Source organism: Mandrillus leucophaeus, unplaced genomic scaffold (genome assembly GCF_000951045.1).
Source record: "Mandrillus leucophaeus isolate KB7577 unplaced genomic scaffold, Mleu.le_1.0 Scaffold193, whole genome shotgun sequence".
In the NCBI taxonomy this organism is placed as follows: domain Eukaryota; kingdom Metazoa; phylum Chordata; class Mammalia; order Primates; family Cercopithecidae; genus Mandrillus; species Mandrillus leucophaeus.
In genome coordinates this window covers 2,902,034-2,913,024 of record NW_012101954.1, presented here as the reverse complement: position 1 = coordinate 2,913,024, position 10,991 = coordinate 2,902,034, and the positions used below count along the sequence as shown (strand labels likewise).

The 10,991-nt window shown below is 45.8% G+C and overlaps 1 pseudogene; it reads right to left on the bottom strand.

Moving 5' to 3' along the window:
• Positions 1 to 4,402: 4,402 nt before the first annotated feature.
• Positions 4,403 to 5,273, bottom strand: LOC105538504 (annotated as a pseudogene).
• Between the last annotated feature and the right edge of the window lie 5,718 nt (positions 5,274 to 10,991).

Sequence of the window (10,991 nt, the reverse complement as noted above, 5' to 3'; positions counted from 1 at the left end):
GCACTCCAGCTTGGGTGATAGAGAGAGACCCTGTCTCAAAAACAAAAAACCAAAAAGACAAAGAAATCCCTCCACCTCCACTGCTGTGCTTTGGAACAGCTGACCTACCAAGCCAAGCACCCCTCCTCCTACAACATCTGTTTTTTTTGAGACAGAGTTTTGCTCTTATTGTCCAGGCTGGAGTGCAATGACGCGATCTTAGCTCACTGCAACCTCCGCCTCCCGGATTCAAGTGATTCTCCCGCCTCAGCCTCCTGAGTAGCTAGGATTACAGGCATGCGCCACTATGCCCAGCTAATTTTTTGTACTTTTAGTAGAGATGGAGTTTCTCCACGTTGGTCAGGCTGGTCCAGACCAACTTTCTCTCTCTCCCTCCCTCCTTGTTTCTTTTTTTGTTGTTGAAATGGAGTCTCATTATCTGGTCTGGAACTCAGGTGATCTGCCCACCTTAGCCTCCCAAAGTACTGGGATTACAGGTGTGAGCCACCGTGCCCGGCTTCCTCCTCCAACATCTAAGCTGAAGGCTGTATGTGTGATGAGGTGTCATAAACGCTGGCACTCAAGTGTTTGGGCCAGCCCAGTTAAACAACCCATACAGTGCTTGGGGACTTTCGAAAGGAGCTCATCCCCTTCTCTGAGAGGGAGTTTGGTAGTGAGAGCAATTTGTTGAGAAGAGAACTCAGGCATATGCTTCTTATAATCCTGTTATCGGTCAGTTTTGGTTCATTTTGTGCTTCAATTCTCTTGAAACCTTCCCTTCTCTTCTCTCGTACCCTGTCCTTTTTGTTTTGAGCTGGGTATCTCACTACGTTGCCCAGGCTGGTCACAAACTTGTAGGCTCAAGTGATCTTCCTGCCTCGGCCTCCTGGGTATCTGGTACTATAGCAGGTGCATGCCACTGTGCCGGGCTGAAACCATCCTTATTTCTATCCTGATCTCTGTCTCTTGTTAGATTTCTTTCTTTCTCTCTTTCTCTCTCTCTCTCTCTCTCTTTTTTTTTTGGTAGAAACAGGGTCTCACTATTTTGCCCAAGCAGGTCTCAAACTCCATGAGGTGGAGAGTGCAGTGAGATAGTATCATGCCACTGCTCTCCAGCCTGGGTGACAGAGCAAGACCCTGTCTCAATTAAAAAACAAGGATATCTCAAGACCCCTCAAAATCAGCCTAAAGATAAGCTCATGACTTTCCTTCCCCTCTACCCAAGCGCAGTTGAAGGCCCCTCCCTCCTTTTAGCCTAGTGGGTGGCCCCACCTTCCATTTGCTGTCTCTGAACCAGGTGGTTGGGAGCTATCTCTGACACTTCCCTCTTGTGCACCACCCCCACTACCTACTGAGTCCTGTACTTTCCTTTATCTCTTGACATGGACTCTCTTCTTTTTTTTTTTTTTAATTTTTTACTATAAAAATAAGGTAGGGTACATGTGCACAACGTGCAGGTTTGTTACATATGTATACATGTGCCGTGCTGGTTTGCTGCACCCATTAAGTCGTCATTTACATTAGATGTATCTCCTAATGCTATCCCTCCCCCTTCCTGCAACCCCACAACAGGCCCCGGTGTGCGATGTTCCCCGCCCCATGTCCAAGTGATCTCATTGTTCAATTCCCACCTATGAGTGAGAACATGTGGTGTTTGGTTTTCTGTCCTCGTGATAGTTTGCTCAGAATGATGGTTTCCATCTTCATCCGACATAGACTCTCTTCTTAATCAGAACTTTAGTCAGGTTCCTCTGAGTTCTTTGCTTGACTAGTCCTGACCATAGACTTCCCTCTCTGTTCTTGTAGATTCATTTAAGTAAGAATCTTGCTAAAACCCTCACCTATGATATCTGTCCATCCTCTACAATAATCCCAAGTCAGAAACCACATGTCCTTGATGTTTCCTCTTAGTAATTTTCCATCCAGTGACCCCCACCCTTCTCCTTGGTTATAAATCTCCCCTTGTCTTTGTTGAAGTCGGCGTTGAGTCCAATCTCTCGTACCCACTGCAAGACCCTGTGGTAATGGTCCCTACACCTATCGCTGTGACTCCTTTTGGATAAATAAAATAAAAAATAAAATAAATAAATAAAAAGTAAATACAAGGTTACCACCTTTTAACAAATGTCATAAATAATAATAAATAATATTTTTCTTTAACATTCTTTTCTTTTTTGAGACAGGGTCTTGCTCTGTCTCCCAGGCTGGAGTGCAATGGCACAATCTCGGCTCACTGTAACCTCTGCCTCCTAGGCTCAAGTGATTCTTGTGCCTCAGCCTCCCAAGTAGCTTGGACTACAGGCATGCACCATCACGCCCAGCTAATTTTTGTATTTTTATTAATTTGTTTGTTTATCTATTTATTTATTTATTTCGAGATGGAGTTTTGCTCTTTTTGCCCAGGCTGGAGTGCAGTGGCACAGTCTCGGCTCATTGCAACCTCCGCCTCCCGGGTTCAAGTGATTCTCCTGCCTCAGCCTTCTGAGTAGCTGGGATTACAGGCGTGCTCCACCACCCCTGGCTAATTTTGTACTTTTAGTAGAGACGGGGTTTTGCCATGTTGGCTGGGCTGGTCTCGAACTCCTGACCTCAGGTGATCCGCCCTCCTCAGTCTCCCAAAGTGCTGGGCTTATAGGCCCGAGCCACTGCACTCGGCCTAATTTTTTTTATTTTTAGGAGAGATGGGGTTTCACCATGTTTCAAACTCCTGACCTCAAGTGATCTGCCTGCCTTGACCTCACAAAGTGTTGGGATTATCGGTGTGAGCCACCACGCCTGGCCTGTCTTTCTCTCTCTTTTTTTTTTTTTTTGAGACGGAGTCTTGGTCTGTCGCCCAGGCTGGAGTGCAGTGGCCAGATCTCAGCTCACTGCAACCTCCGCCTCCCGGTTCAAGCAGTTCTCTGCCTCAGCTTCTGGAGTAGCTGGGATTACAGGCGCCTGCCACCATGCCCAGCTAATTTTTTTGTATTTTTAGTAGAGATGGGGTTTCACCATCTTGGCCAGGCTGGTCTTGAACCCTTACCTCGTGATCCGCCTGACTCAGCCTTCCAAAGTGCTGGGATTACAGGTATGAGCCACCGCAGCAGGCCCTTTTTTTTTTGAAAGCAGACCAAACTTCCCAACTTGAATAAGGCTCTTGAGGGCATGCAAGGCCTGGTCTCTGCATGTCCCTCCAGCAGCAGGCCCTAGCCTGCTCCTGAGCCTTTGGCAAGCTCTTCCTGGGGACCCCGTTTCCACCCCTCACCTACCGTCTATCTTCCTTGGATCTTGGCTCCTTCATCTTTTTCTCAACTGCTTCTCAGGGACACCTTTCTTTCCCACCATGGCTGCTGCTTCCCTTATGCTGTGGTATCTTGCTGGTGTGACTCTTTATCCATTTTCCTACCTACCCCCTAAGGTCTGTGTGGGCAGGCACTGTGTCTTCCTTGGCCGAGCCTAGTATCCTAACTACCTGCTGTGGTGCCTGACATACATATTTGCTGAATGATACATATTTGCTGATATGATACAAATACATATTTGCTGAATGAAATAATGAGTAAAATCTGGTAACAGAAATAATACTTAGGTCTAAGAAGGACCAGTCTTTTTTTTTTGTAATTGTTTAGCTACTTCAAAGGATAGCTTAATAACTAATTACTTAGTGCCATTACTGCCATCTAGTGGTGACTGATGTTATTATACTGCTGGGTCCATTCTCAATGATGTTACTGTACTGACAGAGAAGGGAATCAGTATATGCAAGATATCTGTTGGGTGTTTGCTTTGTTTCGGGTATTGTACCAGGAAGTTTACGGCAGTTCCTGCTGGTTACACCAGCAAAGGGAGTGTAAGCTGCTTTCCCATTCTCACCATCTAAGGAGGAGACCTGAATTCAACACCAGGAGACCGGCTCTATTTTTTTTTTTTGAAATATATGTCTTTATTTTCATTCCCATATAGTAGAGATGGAACAAGGATAGTGATGCGGGAAAATCCTGCTTCAATCAAATCATCACATAGGTTAACCTCAGAAAACTTGTATTTGAATCTGACTCCTCTATCCTTGAACTGAGAAATTGGACGTATTGACCCAGTTGCTGTGAGGGCTAAATTAGATGATGCAGAAAGTGGTTGGCATGCAGTAGATATGCAAAACAATAACTGTTATTTTAGGCACTCTCCAAGCAGGAAAAAAAGTCTTCATACGTTCCCCACTAATAATACAAACACATGCAGTGTGTTTAAACTCTGGCTTCATAGTTTAACAAATACAAATCTAATAAAAAAATTAGTCAAACTCTATAAACAAGTTTATAACAAATACAAATCTAATTGAAAAAACTAACCAAACTCTATAAGCCCAACTTGATTTTAAAAGTCTAGTGGCTATAACACTCAATAATGTTTTCATGTTGTTTGTGAATCCCTTCCCTTGATGCATTTAAAGATGTAGGAGAAACCATTTCAGAACCTCTGGGAGGACCAGTTTGGTTATCTTATGATGCTGCTGGATTCCAAAGCACTTCCGAATTCTACGGTGGCATAACTGCATCAAAGAAGAGGGACTTCCCTCTCCAAGAAGAGCTGGACCAAAGGGCTCTCTGGAGGTACCAGCTCCACAGGATATTTGCCTTCAGCATTCTTGGCCTGGGTGTCTGCTCCAAAATCCATGAGCAGGCAAGCCAGCTCTTCACTGGCTGTCCTAGCCACTGCATGAAGTGGGGATTCCTGACCTCTCCCTTGGTTCATGTCTGCTCCTGACTCCAGAAGCTTCTTTATACAGGCTATCTGCTGGTTTTCACAAGCCAAATAGAGTGGAGTGCCCAGGTGGCTGATATTATGGTCAATGTTGCCCCCATATGCTATAAGAGAGTCAACACACTCCACGTGACCTCTCCTAGAAGCTTTATGGATGGGGGATGCTAGATCACTCTCAGGTTGAATGCTGCCTCCATGCTGCAGAAGCAAATTCACACAATCCCAGCTGTGGCTAACACAAACATTAAACAGTGGAATGTGCCAGTCTGTTGTCACACCAATCACCTGAGCTCCATGCTTTAATAAAATCTTTACAGAAGAGGGATGACCTCTGAGACGGCCTTCATGGAGTGGGGAAACATGATCTGCCGTGATGATGTTCACAAGCCACCCCTGGCTGATGAGGGTCCTCAGAGACAGCTGATGTCTGTAGATTGCAGTTTCAGGCATAGGAGACCAATCAGACACAGTTAATTTGAAAGAAGCCTGGTGTCGGGAGAGTCTCTTGGCCCCGTGGGCTTGCTCCCATCCATGCCCCCTTGTTCGCCATCCATGGGGCTTCTCCTAAGCAAGCAAGCTCTGCGCTCACTTCAGTTGCTCAGCGAAGTCCAAACTCTGCTCCTGAAAAAATTCCAGTTCTGTGGCTGGCTGAGCTGCACGCGTCCTAGTCAAGTGGTCTAACTGGCTGGAGGCCCACCAGAGGCCACCTATTTTTTTTCTTTTTTTAAAAGAGTCTCGCTCTGTCACAGTTGCCCAGAGCTTGAGTGCAGTGGCATGATCATAGCTCATGGTAACCTCGAACTCCCGGGCTCAAGTAGTTCTCCCCGCTCAGCCTCCCGAGTGGCTAGGACTACAGGTGTGCGCCACCATGCCTGCTTCATTTTTAATTTTTGTAGCTCTTGCTATATTGTCCAGGCTGGTCTCTAAATCCTGGGCTCAAGTAGTTGCAGAGGGCCAGAACAAAACGCTTCTTAATGGCAATAGACATATTTTGTTTTTTGAGACAGAGTCTTGCTCTATCCACCAGGCTGGAGTGCAGTGGCAGCATCTTGGCTTGCTGTAACTTCTGCCTCCCAGGTTCAAGTGATTCTCGTGCCTCAGCTTCCCCAGTATTTGGGATTACAGGCATGTGCCATGACTAATTTTTGTATTTTTAGTGGAGACTAAAATAAAACAATTTTGCAAAATTGTTGCAAAACTGGGCAACAATTTTGCCATGTTGCCCAGGCTGGTCTCAAACTCCTGACTTCAAGTGATCTGCCCATCTCTGGCTCCCAGAGTGCTGGGATTACAGGCATGAGTCACCATGCCCAGCTGACATATTTTGTAAACAGGGAGAAAAATAGGTGGCTCTTAAAATTTCAGTAAAATGTCCACATTCCTTCTTTTTTTTTTTTTTTTTGAGATGGAGTGTCACTCTGTCGCCCAGACTGGAGTGCAGTGGCACGATCTCGGCTCACTGCCAGCTCTGCCTCCCGGGTCCATGCCATTCTCCTGCCTCAGCCTCCCAAGTAGCTGGGACTACAGGCGCCCGCCACCATGCCTGGCTAATTTTTTGTATTTTTAGTAGAGACGGGGTTTCACTGTATTAGCCAGGATGGTCTTGATCTCCTGACCTCATAATCTGCCCACCTCGGCCTCCCAAAATGCTGGGATTACAGGTGTGAGCCACTGCGCCCAGCCTACATTCTTTCTTATACAACAACAGAGGACCAGTGAGTGCCTTCACTTTGAAGACCCCCAGGAAACCTGGATACGCAGGATTTCTGTATGGCTTTTTGTTTTTTTTTTTTGAGACGGGGTCGTGCTCTGTCACCCAGGCTGGAGTGCAGTGGTGCAATCTTGGCTCACTGCAACCTTTGCCTCTCGGGTTCAAGTGATTCTCTTGCCTCAGCCTCCCAAATAGCTGGGACTACAGGCGTGTGCCACCATGTCCGGCTAACTTTTGCATATTTAGTAGAGACGGGGTTTCACAATGTTGACTGGGCTGGTCTGGGACTCCTGACCTCAAGTGGTCTGCCCATCTCTGCCTCCCAAAGTGCTGGGATTACAGGTGTGAGCCACTGCGCCTGTCCTCTACCTGGCTTCTTATAGATGGTTTCTCTTGGTGTATGTTTCCTAGGCTTTTTGACTTTGTGGACTAGAAAACTCTGGTCTCCAAGTCCCTACAAAGTTCCGGATCTTCTATAGATTAGACATTTTACCAGTCTTCATAAAGTGCATTTGAGATCTAAGGTAAACATTCATTACCTGTACACCAACCACTTCAAAGGTTTTATGAAATAAGAATATACATAAAATGCATGAGACAGGTGTACTTTGCTTTATGTGTTTGTGACAAGTTCACACAAGTAAATTTTTAAAATTTTGCTGAGGAGATAAATGTGGCAATTTTTTTTTTTTTTTTTTTTTTTTTGAGACGGAGTCTCACTCTGTCACCCAGGCTAGAATGCAGTGGTGTGATCTCTGCTCACCGCAATTTCTGCCTCCTGGGTTTAAGCAATTCTCCTGCCTCAGCCTCCTCAGTAGCTGGGATTACAGGCGCATGGCACCAAGCTCAGCTAATTTTGTTTTGTATTTTTAGTAGAGACAGGGTTTCATCATGTTGGCCAGGCTGCTCTGGAACTCCTGACCCCAAGTGACCCACCTGCCTTGGCCTCCCAAAGTGTTGGGATTACAGGCATGCCCCACCGCTCCCCGCCAGGCCATTTTTTTTTTACCAAGAGTAAATTCAAAGGAGCCTGAGCGTGAGTTTTAACAGGTAAGTCTGGTAGAAGATCAGGGAGCATGCCATAAGTGGCCTGTACAGTGTACTCTATTATAAAGAGGAATGGTTTTAAACCTTTTTTTTGAGACAGGGTCTCCCTCTGTCATCCAGGTTGGAGTGCAGTGGCATGATTTTGGCTCACTGCAACCTCCACCTCCCAGGCTCAAACAATCTTCCCATCTCAGCCTCCAGAGTAGCTGGGACTACAGGTCATGCTACCATGCCCAGCTAATTTTTTACAGAGAAGGGGTTTCACCATGTTGCCCAGGCTGGTCTCAAACTCCTGACCTCAAGTCATCTGCCCACCTCAGCCTCTCAAAGTGATGAGATTACAGTGGTGATCCACCAGGTCCAGCGATTTTAAACTTGAACTTACATCTGTGCTTGTTAAAGCACAGATTCCTAAGCTCCATCGCCAGAGATTCTGATTCAGTAGGGCTGGGGGCAGGACTGATAATTCTTTTTTTTTTTTTTGAGACAGAATTTTGCTCTGTCGCCCAGGCTGGAGTGCAGTGGCATGATCTCAGCTCACTGCAACCTTCATCTCCTGGGCTCAAGAAATTCTCCTGCCTCAGCCTCAAGTAGCTGGGATTACAGGCATGTGCCACCATGGCTGGCTAATTTTTGTATTTTTAGTAGAGACAGTGTTTCACCATATTGGCAAGGCTGGCCTTGAACTCCTGACCTTGGGTAATCCATCTGTCTTGGGCTCCCAAAGTGCTGGGATTACAGGTGTGAGCCACTGCACCTGGCGAGAATGTGTTTCTAACAAGCTCCTGGGGGATGTGAATGCTGCCGGCTCAGGGATGACACTTGGAGAACCATCAGAGCAATGAATTATGCCCTGACTTACAGTAGCCTGTGTCCTGCTTTCTGTTTTTTTCTGGAGGGGTAAAAATTGATGTAGCCTCCTTATTACTTGTTCCCCCTTTCAAAGAAAGCAGGAGAGAAGGATTTCTTTTCTGCTTTAGTCTCTATGCCTCATGTCTTTTTTGTCGTTGTTAAAAAACAAATAGAGACGGAGTCTCCCCATGTTGTCCAGGCTGGTCTTGAACTCCTGGGCTCAGGAGATCCTCCTGCCTCTGCCTCCCAAGGTGTTGGGATTACAGGCATGAGCCACTGTGCCCGGCAGTATGCCTCATGTTTTATCCAGTATGATAAAAAAAAGTGGGCAGTGGTCAGTGTAAGAGGCAATAGTGAGTCCCCTTTCGCCTATGGATCTGTGTCTGGTTCCTTTTCGCGTTTTGGAAGACTTAATAAATGTCCACTATGGCCGGGTGAGAGATCTCAGACTGCCACAGGCCTGAGTGGTTGTATTTTGGAGATGTCTATGGCTGGCCTGTGTAGGTATGTGCATTTGCGACCTGTCGTGGAGGCTGTCATCACCCTGCCAGGGTTGTGGCACCTGTCTCCTCCCCGTCTGGCCTTCTACCTGGCTCCTTCCAATCCAGTTTCCAAATGGAAGCCAGAGTCCACCTAAAACACAGGATAGGAGGTCTGTGTGCTACATACATCTTTAGTTGCTCTTGCTTCTTAGAGAATAAAATCTCTTTTCTTTAGCAGGGTACATGAGGTCTTTATATCTGGCTTCTGTTCACTTCGTCTTCTCTCTGGTTCTGCTTTTTTGGTTTTCCACATCCTGAACTTACTGCCTATAATGTCCTCATGTCATTTATTTGCCTACTTAATTTCCTTTTGTCTTTTTTAGTCCACAGATAAGTCTTTACATAAATCTCTGTGTGATTCTGGCACATATACTTTTATTGAATGATTGAACAAATGCATGAATGAATACATAAGTACACAGGAAATTGATTTTTAAAAAATTGTTATAAAATACATATAACTTACAACTGGCCATCTTAACAACTTTTTTTTTTTTTTAACTTTTTTGAGATTTTTTGAGATGGAGTTTTGCTCTTGTTGCCCAGGTAGGAGTGCAATGGCATGATCTCGGCTCACTGCAACCTCCGCCTCCTTGGTGCAAGTGATTCTGTTGCCTCAGCCTCCCGAGTAGCTGGGATTACAGGCAAGCGCCACCACGCCTGGCTAATTTTGTATTTTTAGTAGAGACGGGGTTTCTCTATGTTAGTCAGGCTGATCTGAAACTCCCGACCTCGGGTGATCCACCTGTCTTGGCCTCTCAAATTGCTGGGATTACAGGCGTGAGTCACCTCGCCTGGCACCTTTTTTTTTCTTTTTGAAACAGAGTCTTGCCTCTGCCTCTTGGGTTCAAGTGATACTCCTGCTTCAGCCACCTGAGTAGCTGGGATTACAAGTGTGCACCACCATGCCCGGCTAATTTTTGTATTTTTAGTAGAGACAGGGTTTCACCATGTTGGCCAGGCTGGTCTCAAGCTCCTCACTTTAGGTGATCTGCCCGCCTCGGCCTCCCAAAGTGCTGGAATTACAGGCTTGAGCCACCATGCCCGGCCAATCTTAACCATTTTTTAAGTGTACAGTTCAGTGGCAATCGCTACCACCATCCATCTCCAGAACTTCTTGGTCACTCAAACAGAAAGTCTGTACCCATGTAAACAACAACTCCAAATTCCCCTCTGCTTTCAGTTTCTGGCAATCACCATTCTACTTTTTGTCTCTGTGAATTTGACCACTCTAGGTATGTCTCAGTCTGTTTTCTGTTGCTGATAACAGAATACCTGAAACTGGGTAATTGATAAAGTAAAGGACTTTATTTCTTACAGTTATGGAGGCTGACAAGTCGAAGGTTGAGGGGCCACATCTGGTGAGAGCCTTCTTGCTGGTGGGGAGTCTCTGTAGAGTCTGGAGGTGGTGCAGGGCGTCACATGGCAAGGGGCTGAGTGGCTGAGTGTGTGCTGGCCTAGGTCTCTCTTCTTCTTTTTTTTTTTTTTCAACATGGAGTCTTGCTCTTGTCACCCAGGGTAGGGTGCAATGGTACGATCTTGGCTCACCGCAACCTCCACCTCCTGGATTCAAGTGATTCTCATGTCTCAGCCTCCTGAGTAGCTGGGATTACAGGCGTGTGCCACCACACCCAACTAATTTTTGTATTTTTAGTAGACACAAGGTTTTGCCATGTTGGGGAGGCTGGTCTTGAACTCCTGACATCGAGTGCTCCGCCTGTCTTGGCCTCCCAAAGTGCTGGAATTACAAGCGTGAACCACTGTGCCCAGTCTGGTGTGCTATTTTCTGTATGTTCTTTTGTATCTTTCACATTTTGTGCCAGGTGCTATGTATTTCCTATTTTAAATAATGTTGAAAAGAATGCAAATAACCTGTCTGGTGGGAGAGGTGATTAATATTTTCACGATCTTACATGGAAAGGGATGCTTTGTGGCCTAGAAATAAATGTTAAGTCAGTAAGAAAAACCCTAAATTAAGTTAAACTTGGCTGGTTAATTTTCTTGACTCTCAGGAAAGATTAACCATCAGTCTGATTCTTTGACTGCTCCAAGGATTTTTAAATAACTGTGTGTGTGTGTGTGTGTGTGTGTGTGTGTGTGTGTGTGTATATATATATATA